Raw genomic sequence first — 14,891 nt, 5'->3', positions numbered from 1 at the left:
TTTACGGGTACGTGCCGGGTGCGTTCGTTATATCCGGGTATTACGTAAAAGTGTCCCTCCTGGTTGCAGTATACCTCATGGTAGGGGGATCGAATCGAGACTACTATCGCGTCCACGTCTCTGCGCGCACTGCGCTCACGTCAACGGCCATATTGATACTGGCGCTTGATGCAGCTACCGCGAGAGAGCGTGCCTTGCGCCCCACCGCCGCCGTCGTCGCCGCCGCAGCCGCCGCCGCCGTCGCCGTCGTCGTCGTCGTCCGCCGGCCACCACCGCCGCCGCGAGCGGCGGCGCTTCGTTCTTCCGTCTCTCTTTCGCCCCCTTGTTGCGCGTCTGTTTTTTTTTCTTTTTCTTTCTATCAGTTATCCGGCATTTGTCACGACGCGCTCTGTCTCGTAACGATGATATTTCTCTCCCGCTCGCTCTACTATTCCCCTCCCGTCCCTTTCCCGTCTACGTCTGCCTTTTCTCTCTTCGTCCCCCCCCCGCCGCCCCTTATATGCCTGGTAGTGGTGTTGCTGCTTGCGTCTCGTCGCGCTGCGATTTCTGCGACACGCGAGCGCGTCGGCCTCGTACTGCCGCGAGGACGCGCCGCGGCGTTGCCGCAGCGCGGCGACGGCGGCTGGCTATCGATGTCGAGCGCATTCGAAACTTCGATACTCGTCGTTCTCTCTCTTTCTCTGGCGCACGCGCGCGCGTACGCCTCATACTTCGCCGCCGCCGCCGCCGTTAGTCTCTCGCTCCCTCTCCTCCCTCTTTCCTCATTCTCTCTTTCTCTCTCTCTCAGGGTTTACTAGCACCGGTAGTGCGGGGGTTCCAGAAATGAATGGCTGATTCGTCGGCCGCCCAGGTAACCCGGCCAATAGAAGCGCGTTGCACGCGCGACGCGCAAATCACAAACCGAGGACACCGTTATCCCTCCCCCGCGGCGGGCCCAATCAGATACGAGCAATTAAGTAATTGCGGCGCACGAGGCACACGCGCGCTAGCCTGTTATCCGACCGCCTAGCCTAGCCTAGCCTAGCCTAGCCTAGCGCGATGGTACTCAAATCCAATACCCGCTCGCAATTTTCGTGCGAGCACCCCCGAAGTGTGCGGGATGCTCTCCTCCACTCTCAATGGATATCGATACGCACTTCGGGAATATTAACATAGCCGCAAGACTCGCGAGAATTCGGAGCGAGCGTCGCTCTCGGAGCGTCGACTCCGATCGATTCGGAGCCGACGGACCGTGTTTTGAAATCGCGCGCTCTCTCGCATAATCGCGGGACGCATAAGTGTGCGAGAGCGCACGCCGCCGCTTTTCCCACCATCCCACCACCACCACCACCACCACCACTCCCGCCCCTTGTATCTCGCTTGACCATACAGTAATGACTTATGAGTTGGGAAAAATGGAGGGTGGGAAGGTAAAAAGGCGACACTGTTGTCCCAACAGTCACCCTATCGGAGGAGGGAACAAACGATCTCTACACTCTCGTTGACTCGACGCGTCGATTCAAATAACGATGTACCCTCGGACTGAAACAGGTTATTAAAATTAGCGAAAATGACCAATAAACACTGGATCTGAAACTTTTAATACAATTTGCTGCGGTGTTGCTTCTCGGTATCTTTGTAATTGATGTAAACGATATGGAATGACAATATAAAATGGATTTTAACATGCTTTATAAGAATCGTTTAAGGGGATACGATCAAAAAAATCAAAATACTTTAATCTATTTAAAAATTATATAGCATATTATTTAAAGCAAAATCAATATTCTATTTGGAATTTCAAGCCAATTGTATAGTTTCTAATGAAATAAAAATTTAAATTTGAGTTTCATACATAGAAAGAAAGTTATTATCAAATTAACAATCGTATTCTCATATGTAAACAAGAGTATAAAATCTTGAAAGAATTTGATAATTTTAAACAGACATAACTTGCTTACATAAATTTTCTTTCTGAAAATTTTATAATATATTCCTACTTATAAGAAATATGATTGATTTGATAATTTTTTTCTGTTTGCATATCTGATGATAGATGCATCAAACGATTAATATATAATATAGCATGGTACTTTTTAAAATGCCTCGATATATATAAAGGCCCTTTCACGTAGCGCGCTTTGTTGTCATTCCATCCTTGTTCTATGTCTAACGAACGATAAAGAGAGAATGACAACAAAGCGCGCTATCTTTATGAGTACGTTCTGAATACGGACCAAGAATTATATGAATAGAACCTTTTTATACGTCCTTACAAAAATCTATTTCTATTTACTATGTAAATAGAATTAAATTTTTTCATATTTGAATAAAAAGTTAATAAACTAAAGTATAATGAAAAATTTAACATCACGTAAAAACGTAAAAAAACTATTTAAAAAATTGTTACAAGGATGTTAATTAAAAATCAATCTGTTGTAAGATTTCAAAGTGTAGATTAAGCATTGAAATGTCGCAGGTTAGCTAATCATATAATCATGTCCAACATTTTTAACATTAAAATTAAGAATACTTTCTAAATTTCGTAGAGTGAAAAGTCAAAGCTGAGCAATATTTTTCGGGTGATATGTCACTTTAATAAGAGTAAAAATTTACTGCAGAGTGAAAATTGAGCCTGTACAATTTTCCGAGTGATTTTTCCGAGTCTACGCTACAAGACTTACAATTAGAGAGTATATACAACAATGTGTAAAATCTTATTAACGTTATCAAAAACATTTCATTAATTTAATATTACGTAATTAAAACCAACAGTAATCTCATGAAATTCAAGTACACATTAAAATTTAATAATTGTCACATTCCCAATAATATAAGCCTCTTAACCAACATTTTTGAAGATTGTATCGATCGCACATCCTCAAGTTCGATGCAAAACAGAGATCTCGTCTTCCGAGATACAAAATAGAGCTATTAATATCGAGAGCCGTTTGAACTGGGGGGGGGGGGGGAGCTTCGCGTTTGAGGCAAATGTTTAAGCCGTCTTCGGAATCACGTTCGCATTTTGCGGGCATCCCGGTTCAATACTTGACCGGAGCGCGCGGTCTGGACGCGTTCGCCGCGGCGCATTCGGAGTGCGATGCACGCGCGGAATATTCATACGTTTCGCGGGCATCGCCGCGCGGCACGGGTGACGGGCGCAGCGCCGTCGCCGCCTCGCCGCGATTCGCATCGATCCGCCTGCGGATCCTCGCGATTGCGTCTCGTCCGCGGCTCCTGTGCGACACGTGCGCGCGAGATACGCGCGGGACGCGCGCAGGCACGTATAGGACGTTTGATGGATACCGGCGCGGCGGCGAGAAGCGCGTACGCGAGTCGAATACTCGTCCATACGAATATTCGCCGCTGATATGGCCCGTTTGTTGCCGGGCTGCGAATATTGTCATCTGTCATGCCCGCCGATCCTCGCGACTCGCGCGAATACCAAACCGCACGTATCGACGAGGTACACGAAATGATGGGCTCGCACCTGCATTCGCACACCTCGCTACCTCGCGCTACCTCGTCGAACGTGCGTTCGCCTTCATCACGCAATAAGCGAATCTGAATTTCGAGAGAGAATCGTTGATTTGAACGGAACGATTGTGTTCGCTATGGTATCGATTTGTGCATCTACGTTGACTCTATTTTCGAACGCACGTGTGTGAGTACGTGTCCGTGTTCCTGTAGTTGCAATTCTGCCGCTCGAATTTTAAGTTTGTAAATTGATCGGGAATCCAAGTACCCACGTCTGCAGTTTGTTAGCAAAAGTTCCACTTAAAACTGACTACTCGGAAATGGGAGATAATTTCTTTTTTATTACTATTTTATGTTGTTTAGAAAATAACTTTTTGCAGTTAACTGGAATTAGTTAGAAGAATTAGTTAGAAGAAAAGTCAGAAAACGTAAGCGCATCTTATTTCCTTCTCTTTCGCAAGCACTTTCGACGACTCTGGCCGTGTGTTCGCTCGATTTTGACGGTTCCTCGTTTATCATCGAGATCGCATTCGGCGTAAACATGGAATGGGGGTCACAACCGTATTTGGCGCTGGGCGTACGGCCTGCATACGAGATTAAGCCTCTCGATAAAGTCAATGGTCGAATCTCGTTTCCGAGCTCAAGTGCATACTTCGTCTTTAGGTGTACGTTGGACGGGACTCGCATCTCGGATACGTTTTCTCGGAGAGCGAATATAAAAAGGAAACGCCCGTCTTATCTTATCATCTGGATTAAATGTATTCTTCATACTTTACGACTTTACGTCAAGCAAATTTCTCTAGCATTACGTCCGCGTGCGTGTCAAAGGTCGAGGGTCGGTCGACGAGGGAAAGTGAGATACTGGCGCGGGGAGTGCGTTATAAATAGAAATTGAAAAATCGTTCAAGACGCACGAATAATCCTGAATACGATACGTAATAACGGGGAATCCACGCGCGTCTCCTCGCATGTTCGAGCGCCACACATTTTTACGTTCAAACATCCCGATATTGGAGCTTCTACGGCAACGGCAACGGCAACGGCAACGACGGCGTGGCGGCCAGTGCTGCACGAGCGGCAGGCTTTCCCTTTTTTGCTCGTGCACGGCTCTGTACCTCGCTGCAAGATAGACAGGGTAATTGCAGTGCCGCGTCGTACGTACGCCGCGTTGTACGTGTATAAAGAGCTTGTTTACCTGGCGGGCAATGGTACGGGAAAGGAAGGCGGGGGCGAGAGCGGGGACGGGAGAGGTGGAAGGCGGCTAACGTTCCCTCGTTCAGGCCGTGCACTTTGAAAATATCGCTCGAGAGCCATAAGCGTCTCAGACTATCTGCTTTAGGTACCGTCGTCGTTCATATTAAGCGAAACGCCGTGCCGCGCCGCGCCGCGCCGCGCCGCGCCGCGCGCCGGGCGGGCTTTTCATCTCGGATATACGGAGCAATTGAGAAAAGTCGGTCGACGGAACGGTATAATTGCGAAACGTAACCGCGTTATATCAATAGGTTCACGTGGCGTTCTTACTTCGCATGAAGATCCGGCGAGTAACTAGCGACTTTAATTTCTCTTGGGAACAGGAATAAAAATGCATACACATTTTTCGTCACATGTATATTAGGTAAGACGTTCCACTTCTGACTGTGCGCATCCTTGAAATCGCTCTTTCTCGTAATTAAACGCGGCTTTGACGTTGTTTTGCGATTATTAAACGCGGCTACCTTGATCTTCCAGCTGCTTCAGCACGAAATGCAAATTTTCACGATTCTAACGTATTTGATGTGGTATTGAGATAACAAACGCGCTAGTCTCCAAAGTCGAGCGCTAACCGTGCGCTTACGCAGCTCTTTATGCAGCTTTTAACAGCCTTATTTAGTTGGATCGCTTACACGTAATAGTCTAATTAGAATAATTGTTCAATATAATTTAGCCGAGCTTCCAGCGCCTTCTTTGAAAAAATTAACCCTCTTTAAAATATATAACTTTAACCTACTTGCGCGAAATAAAAGTGGCCGGTGGTCTTTCTAAAAGCAATTACTGGAAGCAATTTGCTCGTACTTTCAGGGCGTACTGTAAATTAGCCGCGGCAAGAGTGTACCGGCGTCGCATGTGACGTGCACGGTACACGTAATTTCCTCGTCGATTATGTTCCAGCGGCATAACAGCGCTTCTGTCAGTTTCCTGCCGGCGCAGCGTACACGGTAGGTACGAGAGACCACTCGTGCGGGCCGGTCGAGAGAAGAAGGGCTCCGGAAGCCCCGTGGAAAAGGACCGGAAGTATCCTCGAGGCGGGAAGAGACCAGACCTACGACATTGCTCAAAGGACCATTCCCTTCCTCCCTCCCTTCTCAAGCTCGTTACCGCCGAACCGTGTCCTGAAGTATAGCACCACAAAGCGAAGTACAACTCTCGACCACACGCGGTCCGCTCGACAAGCACGTCCATACAGAGCCGGTCGCCCCCTCCCCCCTCCCCTCAGCCCCAGAGCACCCCCTGTGTGTCATCAAACATCAACGACGTCGACAATCACGACGACATCGACGACGGTCAACAACAGCGACCACCGACCAACGACTCCCACGCCAAATCTCATCGACCTTTCCAAGTTCATAGGAAGCGCGGCGCACGTTCTACGAACGGCGTGTAAAGAAAAAGGTCGATTCGAAAGGTGAAGAGAGAAAGAGAAAGAGAGAGAGAGAGGGCGAAACCGCATTTATCGATACTACCGGATCCAACGATCCCTCCCCAAAGAGCGTACAACGACTTTGGTATATACACACAGAGAGCTCCGGGGGCATTGAGTCAGGATTAAAAGAAACGGCGTATACGGCGCTCGCGTATGAAAGCAGACGAAGGGTGAGATAAAGAGAAAGAAAAAGAGAGGCAAGGAAGAACGAGAAAGAGAGAGAGAGAGAAAGAGAGAGATAACGCGCGGAGAGACGGCAACGGGGACGGAGGAAAAAGGCACACTGCCTCCTGTACGCGGCGGCTGGCCTCTCGTCGTCGCGCCTGCGCTTCCCGTCGGAAAGCTCCGGCTCGTTCTCTCGGTCCTCGTCGGTCGTAACCGTGATCCTCCGTTCCGCCGGTGTCGCCCACCTCGAGCTCAGTGAGCCGGTGTGTGAGCGCCGCGACGCCTAGAACAGCACCTATCGTCGCCGGAGTTTTCGTTGTCGTCATCGTCGTCATTGTCGTCATCGTCATCATCCTCGTCGTCGTCGTCCTCGTTTCCGTCGGCGTGAATTTGACGACGGTTTCACGTATCCCCTCGTCCTTGTCATCATCGTCGTCGTCGTCGTCGTCGTCGTCGTCGTCGTCGTTGTCGTCGTCGTCGTCATCATCGTTGTTGTGGTCGTTGTCGATCGAGCGCCGTCTATCCTCGTCCTCGTCGTTGTCGTCATCGTCATCGCCCTATCGTCTCGTCATCTCGCTGCTCGCAGTGGTGCTGGCGCTATTCGGGAGGCACGCGACTACCCTGAGCGGTTTCCGTGAGCAAGTCGCAGTCGTCGCGAGAAGAGAGAGACGGACGAGTGCAGTACTACTACCTCGTTCCTCCCCTCTTTCTCCTCCACGTCCTCCTGCTCTTGCTCCATCTGTCTCCTCTGCACCTTCGTTTCTCTTTCTCCTCCCACTTTCCCTCTTCGTCCCCTCCCCCCTCTCTCTCTTTCTCTGTATATGCATGCTCTCGCCCTCTGCTGTACCCCTTGCCGCCGCCACCGTTGCCAACGTCGTCGTCGCCGATCTCATCGCTCTCTCTCGTTCCCACGATCACGCTCGCCCTTCGCACAACGACGCTACGCCACCACCGCCGCCACCGCCGCCGCCGCTGCCACCGCCGCCGCCGCTCACCGTACCGTGCACCGTGCTCGGCCACCACCGTACCGCTCGTCGCCGTCTTCTCCTCGTCGCTTTCGGCTCACGTGCTACGACGTTACACGGACCCACGACAGCGCATCTACGAGACAGCATCTCTCGATTTCACGTTCCGCGAGTTCTTCCATCATCGTCGTCCGTCACCCCGAGAACCATCATCTCTCCTCTTTCGACGCCGAGAGACGACAATCGCGCAGCAGCAAGGGCGAGTGCAACGGCGAGCGAGAGCGCGAAGGATAGAGAGGAGGAGTGAGTCCGAAAGAGCGAGAGAGAAGGGAGGAGATACGCGACGCACAGAAGAGGACGAAGGATGGTGTAGACGCCGTGGCGTCTTGTCCGTCGTGCCCGCGGGACCTCCGACGTGGACATTCGTGTAAGAAAATGTACTCGCGTGACGGTCCTTAAACCTCGCCTCAGGCGTGCATTCTCGTGAGAGAGAGAGAGAGAGAGAGTGTGTGTGTGTCAGAGAAAGAGAGAGAGAGAGAGAGAGAGAGAGAGAGAGAGAGAGAGAGAGAGAGAGAGAGCCGGAGCGCCTGTTACCGGCAGGGAGGGCGTTAGAGCGAGAGCGCGGGAAAACGGGAGAGTGTGAGAGAGAGAGGGAGAGAGAGTGCAAACGGAGAGAGATAGAGGGATGGTTAGGAGGAAAACGTACGACAGAGAAGATAATGATGCTCGAACGTGATGCTATGCACGTCCGCGAGGGTTGTTCCGAACGACGACGGTAAACCGAATGATCATTTGATTCCTTTTGGATTGCGTGATATACGTATAACGCGCGGTGCCACGTCCCGCGGTGCGTGTCGCTGCGAGCGCGCCTTGTGCGGACCCTGTGTGACGGCGGTGATCAACGACGCGTTGTCGGCGGCCAACGGCAACCCCGACGAGGGTATGTCGAGTCGACAACACACGCGCTGGTCCCGTCCCGTCTCGTCACGGCCCGCTCGTACTTGCGACTCACAAGTCTTGTTCAATGTTCTGCATAATCGTTCTTACGTACTCGTCACACGCTTGCACGCAATTTACTGTTGGTGTATATTTGCTATTTGAGATGATCGATGTATGCACGTTGGTGGTGTTGTTGTCCGGCGCCGATTTGATATCAATTGATAACACGATAATGACCCATGCTCATGCGTTGCCGATTGATTGCCGTTTAAATTAAGAAAGATCCAAGTTTACATGCCGAGAAAGCAAAGAGACAGATCAAAATTCAAATTTTTAACTAAAAGTTCAATTTTGTATTTATCTTCTATCAATTTTTTTTTTTCTATTTTCGGGTACTTGGATCTTTTCTAATTTACAGTATTCATTTGGCGCCGCGTTCACCGTTGAATGTTGTCGTTCAGTTCCAAGTTTTATGTATAATACGAAGATCATATTCGATGTGTAACGTCGTGGGATGAGCATCAGATAGATTTAACGTTAAATGTGCGATGTGAATACGAATTGATGATGTAACTCTGAAATCCCCGATGTATCCTTGCAATATGAATGCATGTATCTGTATGGATAGCTTTCATATGAAAGGAATCAAGTGCCTTTATGTTAAAACCGAGAAATAGTCTCTTAGACTTGTCTCTAGAGAAAACAATATTTTGTACTATAAGAACGATTTATATGGTAGCAGTGCACGCTTCAACTTATCTAGTAAACTAATCAATAGAATAATAAATGTATGTCTACAAATATATTTGCGTTTATATAAAAAGACATTTACAATTTGAATATTCAAGTAGAAATATATGTGTCACGCATTTTGTAAACTGAATACTTTCTCATCTGTTCGCGAATAATGAATAATAAAGATTTTCGTTACCCTTGATGTTATGTCATTCATCGATTTCAACGAGAGATATAATAAAACATTTGCCATGACCTGTTGAATGTCATAAAAAGAGTCCCCCGTTAAAACTTCAGAAAAGTTCGTGCTCTTCATCAATAATACAGTCGAAAAATGTATAATGAAATGCATCATGCGGAAATAAAAAAAAAGTTATTAATTGTATGAAAGTAGTCGGCACAAAAAAAATGACGGCATCGATTTTAATGATTAGATGCTATTCGCAAAACTCGTATGAATTCGCAGAAATAACAAGTCCAGTACTAATTTATTTGCTTATCTTTTTCACAACGATTGAAAAGATAAGCAAATAACTTGCTACTTAACTCGTCTCTCTATTAACTTAATTGCAATGTTATTACTACAATTATTACTACAATTTAACAATAATTAGTGCTTTCATCATCAATGGAATTAAACTTACCGTGTTTTTGTCCTCCATCCTTGTCAACCTATCCTTTCTTTCTCAGTCACATTGGAATGCCCTATCGAAGTAAACATCGAGCTTTTAGCGTTAATACAGTAAAGAATGATATATGATTATCGTCCATTTTCTGAACGTTCTAGTGTGTACAAACGAACGATAAGAATAAAATGTTGAACTGACAACATCACACGATTGATCTGTTTACCACAATTTTTTCTAGAAAGAAGCAAAATGTTTTATTCATACATATTTACAAATTAGAAAGATGACAAGTTTCAATAATGTTCCATATTTACAGTTTACACAGAAAGAACAATTTTAATGTAGTATTAAAAAATTTAGCTAGATAAAGATCAGAAAATAATTTTACGTTAGATTATCAAAGTTATTATGTAAGACATTCAAACATGATGATACTGTTGCAAAAAATTTTGACATTCTAGTAATCACGTTAAACGTTCAATATAAATTTTTTAATATCTTCAACATAATTATTTTCAAATCTGTATTTTAGCAACATTGTTTTTTTCGTGTATTAACGCTAAAAGGCCGATGGTATCTGAATACATTTCATTCGCAGCTTATATTGCTTCGTATTTTTAATCAGAAAAGAATAGCTGTTTGTGCTAAATTTGTACAAAAACATTCATGTGCATGTAAATTTCTTATGACATAGTGTGGACAAACTATAAGAAGCTGACAGTAAATAATGATGAAGCAGGCGTTTGTGCCGATAAAACGTATAACATGTAATAAAAGAGAAGAATCGGAATCAGAATCGTCATTTATCAGACGCTCTGGGACTACGTTTCCTAAAGCGTAATAAAAACATCGTTGCAAAAAATGAGCAGTACAATTGCTACAATTATATACGTGAGGTACAAAAATAAAACAGATAATAAAATAAAAACGTAGAACAATAGATAAAAGAAGAAAATATCTACAAAATATCCTTAAATTCTTATATTCAGGAAATGATAGCTTCTTATAATTTTCAATTCCACAGGAGTCACAACACGTATAGGAAGGGTAAAAAATGGCTCGAGTGTCAAAATGCAGATACGGAAATAAAATAGAGAAAAATGGTGTAGCAGATAAAAATTGTTAAGACATATCGTATCGCAGAAATCTGAAATACAATACAAAACAAATGTGGGATGGTCACGAAAATGTCTTGAGGCTGTTAATAACGTGAGAGTGGGCGTAACGTATCTGCAAAATGGCATTCACCTCCAATGTAGCGCGCGATGTAACCGGATATAATTCTGCAGCGAGCACTCGCGAATGATTCATCGGCGCGTTTACACGACGTCGGGTGAGGAAAGGCGACTATTTTCGGCGCGGATTCGGATAGCGCTCGTTGCGGATCGCTTTTAACGGCTCTAACGCCGTTAAAACAGGAAGCTGATACCGCCGTATCACCGTTATCGTATAATATGAATTTATATGACAATGCCTTTCTATTACGGCCGACAATAGCGGCGACGGTGGTGGTGTAATATTACCAAGTCGCCCCGTTGTAATGTATAGCCCGTATGCGTTTGGCTCTCTCTCTCTCTCTCTCTCTCTCTCTCTCTCTCTCTCTCCTCTCTCTTTCTCTCTCTCCGCAGACCATAAAGCGAATAATATAGCTCGCACGCAAAATGAAATATTTCAATTGCGGGACTCGCGTTAATTGCGCGCGCGCTCGCTCGCTCGCTCGCTCGCGCGGGTGCGCCGTTTCAATTATCGTAATGAATTACGGCGAACGCGAATTCCGTCGACGCAAGCGCGGCCGAGAGCGCGGAACATGGGTGTGTGGATCTTTCACGCGACGGAGCCGGTCTACTCGATCAATCTCAATCCGGAGCGTGGCGTTCGAAAGCGCGCGTGGAATATAATGAATATGTAAATATTCGACGGGGTGCACGTTGTCGCTTGTAAATAGCGGAGTGCGTGTAACAGGTGGTGTGCTCTCTGTCTCGCCCGCGGTGACGCGTCGGTGTCGTCGCTCGTCGCTCGTCACTCTTGACAATGGCGTACACATGCCGACGGCGGCGGACCGCATGACGATGTGTATACCGCCACGCCGGTGGACGGAGGACGTGGGCCCTCGGCCCTCAGCCCCTCGACCCTCATCGACGACGTACGCGAATGAGTTCCTCGCGCATTCATAGCCGCCGCGTTCACCGGCGCGAATTCGTACATCTGTCCGTTCGCTTGTCCGTGCGTATCGCTCGCGCGCGCGCACGCGCGCGCGTGTATGTGCGTGTCGCCACGAACGAGATACGCACGTATACACGCGGAGCCCACGAACGCGGAATGCGCATAGCGCGGGCAGTAAAAGTAAATGGCGCATTTTCGCGATTGCTCGTTACCGCACGATAAAATTTACGCTCGCAATAAAATAATCGCAACAAATACGGCGTATCATTTCTTCTCGGATGCTCATCGTTTACCCGCTAATAAAATTGTCGCCCGTCGTCTGTCGGCAAATAAAAATGTCGGAATTTTCGGGATCCTCTGGTTGAGAGATTGCCCCGATTTCTTCTTCAGAAACTTCGACGAAGCTCATTATAAAGTCACCCTCACAAAGAAACCTTTCCAAGTCAAAGCGTTGTGCGAAGTTTGATTTTGCGCTCCACGAATGGCATGCGAATTTACGTAATTTATGGGTAAGGTTTCTTTTAGAGGAATTTGTTAGTGAAAACCAAAAGCGCGAGAGACGTAATTAGACGATGCGAGCACAATGAGATGCGTAAAATTGGTCAACTGTACGTAAACGCGATTACATATAAATTTCTTCTACTCGATTCGTCGAATCGCTAGTCTCGCTAGCATTGAATTCGTAAACGTTCACGCTTTGTCGAGGAAAAAATTTATGTAACTTGAATGTTATAATGTTTGAGACGGGATCGAAGGGAAAAGGGAAAAGGAAATGAAACGACACTAAAACCAAGGTGCGGCTCGAAAGTTACATTGGGCAGTAGAGAGTGTTTCCGGTTTGTAGTTCGATGAGGTACAAAAATAACGAGGCTCGGACACGAGTTTGTACTATTTACGTCTCGTGTTGCGATAGACTCGGGGCGAGGAAACGCGCGCGCGCACATCGTGTTTCGAGCTCGCCTAATTACGTCGTCGCGAAGGGCTTCGCGGTTCGCTTTTGAATCACCGTCGCGTTGACCTTCGGGCCTCTCGACGAAACGATCGGCGGCACGTGATATGACGTGGCGATCGATATCTTTATGCCGCCCCGGCATGCATTGTGTGAAAGGCGTGATCTTTCGCAGGGCTCGCTCCACATCCCGCAGGCTACTGTCGACTGCAACGTAATCATACCACGAGCCTGCCCTAAGGCCTCACCGTCTCGTCATCACCGGTCCATCATCGTACCTGCATTGTCGTTCGCGCTGCAAGATGAACGAACGATTCGAGGGACAGTATATAGTGCGTTCGGCGCGCTGTGAGACGACGAGATGAAATCACGCGGTGCTATTAACCGGAAAATTTGAATCGATTTGCGTCGCGTCGCGTCGCGAGTAATCCTCCCGATGGTGGTGCTGGTGCGCACGGCTTAATAATAATGACAAGTGAGCGCGTTCTTATCGCGACGTTGATGAAACACGTGTGCGAGACGCGCGGGTGATTGCGCATCGACTTGACTGGCCGCTCGGATCCACGTGTACGCGTACACGGAACATCCTTCGAGGAACAGCGGATCGCTCTCCAGTGACCGGTGAGTACTATTGCTTCACTCACTATTAAGTGCCCTTTGTCAGTGGCGTCTGCCTAGTTGTGGGCAAACGGACCGACTGGCACTTCTGCAGGCCCGATCGCGAAGGATCCGGTATAGCCTCTCTAAAATTTCTCTTTCTACTTCTCTCTCGCGAAACAATATTGTTGGCCAATTTAGAAACAAATTTATTTTATTTTGTTTAACCCTTCAATTTCCAAGCGGGGCGAGCCATTCGCAGATAAATGAGTAGTTCAACAACTGTAATAATTGTTTAATTATAATTGTAAAGATTCTACATCAATATAAATATAAATAACATTTTATTATGTAGACACTGAACTGTTTATCTACTATACCTTAATATAACTTTTAACATCATAAACTATTATATGGCTGTTATATGGAAAATTTTTTAAGGTTAGCTCGCTCCACTTGGAGAAACTTACATCTGGAAAATTAGTACGCAAATCGAAAGATTAACAACCATCATTTTATGAACAGTTTTATATATAAACAATCATTTCTGTGTATATTGTTTGTTGAGAAAATTTTAATCAAATGTAATCTCGGTACCTTGTGCTTCCAAAGCTTTGCGGATCCTATGCTTTATGTGTATTTTAATAAACGGAATCAATAATCACATTAAGAAAAGTTTGATGGAATACGGATGTAAAAACGCGAATTTTCCCATAATTTTTTTATATTCAAAATTTTATATTCAAAATAAGACTGATTTTCCTTTATAACGTAATCGTATTCTAACTTGTAACCAAAACGATGCTTCCAAACTTATATCCTGATTCCAGCCAACTCTTCAACTAGAAGATGTTATCGAGGATAAAACTTTTTCATTCATTCGTTGAAAACTTCTACTCTCTTATGAATTATTCAGTATAAAATAACACATATACAAATTTATCGCGCGTTATAAAGATATATGGCAACTTCTTTCGTAAAGTATATAATAAAAATATAAATAATGCGCGCGTGAAGGGATTCTAAACATATCTATACAATTCCATATGTATCAAAAATATATCATTTTATATCACGAGTTTGACGATAATATTCTCGTCATGTGTGGCCGGAATAATAAAATGAAATTGTGCTCTGATAAGAGCTCTTCCGACGTTGTTTTGCAAATGTTATCGCAATAAGATTATGTGGGGAGGTCGTCGTTTCTGTTTTTAACATCGTTCGATGCTCCACTCGTTCGTTGATCGCGCAGAAGGTTATTTTCTCTCGTACGAAAAAATGAGTGTTAGCCTTATCGATCGAAGGGTCGAACGTGTCGATGCGATCTTCGATCGGAACGAATCGCCGCAATGGCGATTCGATATGCCGCGGCTCATGTGAAACACCACGCCAGCACAATACCGAATGTAATGCACGTTAACCGCGTTGCGTATATCTTGACGACGGTATGCGATGAATGAAGGCACCGCAATATCCGCTCCTCATGCCGGTGGAAGTCGTAACTGCCGGCGTGCCCGCGCTATTACTCCTCAATGGTCGACCGCGGTTAATTGCGAGGCAATATTCAAAGTAATTCTCGGTCCCCGGCAAGAATACGGCCTAATTGACTTGTA

At 46.1% G+C, this 14,891-nt stretch overlaps 1 protein-coding gene across 1 annotated transcript in view; it reads left to right on the top strand.

The window, feature by feature from the left end:
- The first annotated feature begins 5,187 nt into the window (after positions 1 to 5,187).
- The window catches only part of LOC105201914 (histamine H2 receptor-like), a 168,027-nt gene continuing 158,323 nt past the window's right edge, over positions 5,188 to 14,891 (top strand). The window contains exons 1-2 of the transcript XR_005575619.1: positions 5,188 to 12,241; positions 12,857 to 13,302. The gene's annotated coding sequence lies outside the window, so the exon portion shown is untranslated. The remainder of the gene's footprint in view (positions 12,242 to 12,856; positions 13,303 to 14,891) is intronic.

This window comes from Solenopsis invicta, chromosome 9, assembly GCF_016802725.1.
Source record: "Solenopsis invicta isolate M01_SB chromosome 9, UNIL_Sinv_3.0, whole genome shotgun sequence".
NCBI classification, from domain to species: Eukaryota; Metazoa; Arthropoda; class Insecta; order Hymenoptera; family Formicidae; genus Solenopsis; species Solenopsis invicta.
The sequence above is the reverse complement of the archived record's forward strand: the minus strand, read 5'-3'. Positions and strand labels throughout refer to the sequence as shown.